The sequence below is a fragment of the Salvelinus fontinalis genome, chromosome 16 (genome assembly GCF_029448725.1).
Source record: "Salvelinus fontinalis isolate EN_2023a chromosome 16, ASM2944872v1, whole genome shotgun sequence".
Lineage (NCBI taxonomy): Eukaryota > Metazoa > Chordata > Actinopteri > Salmoniformes > Salmonidae > Salvelinus > Salvelinus fontinalis.
In genome coordinates, this window is record NC_074680.1 from 19,246,314 (window position 1) to 19,247,544 (window position 1,231).

A 1,231-nucleotide genomic window follows, 5' to 3' on the forward strand; every position below is an offset into this window, starting at 1 on the left:
GTGATGTTTTTCATATTGCAAATGCCTGTTACATTTGCAATATGATGTGATGTTGAATCATATTGCAAATGTAACGTGCATTCTTTAAATACCTTGGACATACAAAAGTCAACGTCCTGATGACCTCAGGATGGCCGGGCAGTGACAGTGGTTCCTCTCCATCGCTCGTTAGGTGAAATTTCATCATGTCGATTTTGGTGATGGTACCCCCGCGTTGAAACATATTGAAATTGTACAAAAGTCGCCTAGCAAGTCAACTAGCATGTCGTTGTCATCCCATAGCAACACATTGACTGCACCTCTAAATTCAACCTGAAGCCTAAGTGGGTTATGAATGTCTTATGAACCTGTCTTTGATGTCAGTCCATCAGGCCACTATGAGGTCTACCTGTGTTGATTCTAAGCTTCCTGGAGCAACCGGAAGTGGTTAAATCAGCCTAAAAGATATCCTGATATACATGACTTGCAATTTTGAAAAATCACTGCATTCAACCCTATGTAGATCAGTCAATTCTTAACGTATAGACTTAAAACTCAGGATTCTTTAACAGCATACCCCAGTCAAGATATGTGTTTAACTATAGCTTCCTGTGCCAACCGGAAGTGCCTTAAAATGGAGTCATGGTTCTGTTTCGAAGGGTTAAAAAGGTCAGAACTTTTCAAAACTTCAATTGTGTGATTAGACAACCCACATGAACTGTAAATCAGTAATTTCTCTAAGCAGATGTCAAAGGAAAGCTCTCTCACACACAAAAACACACACAAAGCAGTGATGGAGTGAAAAAGTACGGTGCTTAACGACACACAAAGCCTGCAATGGCATTACTATTATCTCCAGGCCGTGCCGAGTTCAACGAGACGCCCCGCTTGACCGTAGCTCGCTCGGTCTGAGCGCAGCGACCGTTACAAGAGAACGGACACAAATGACCTTTTGACCTTAATGTCAATTTCATTTGCTTTTGGGACACAGAGAGAGAACCGTTAACCTGTTGGGGATGGGGGCGCTGTTTAGACTATTTATGCTAATGTGGCTAATTTTTTAAACGGCTTCCCACAAAATCCTTGATCGTACAATATGCATATTATTATTATTATTGGATAGAAAACAGTCTATAGTTTCTATAGGAGTTGAAATTTTGTCTCTAAGTGGAACAGAGCCCATTCTACAGCAATTTCCCTGACATGGAGTCAGATTTGAGAAACGTTGGCCATTTTTCTGAAGTCATTTAAA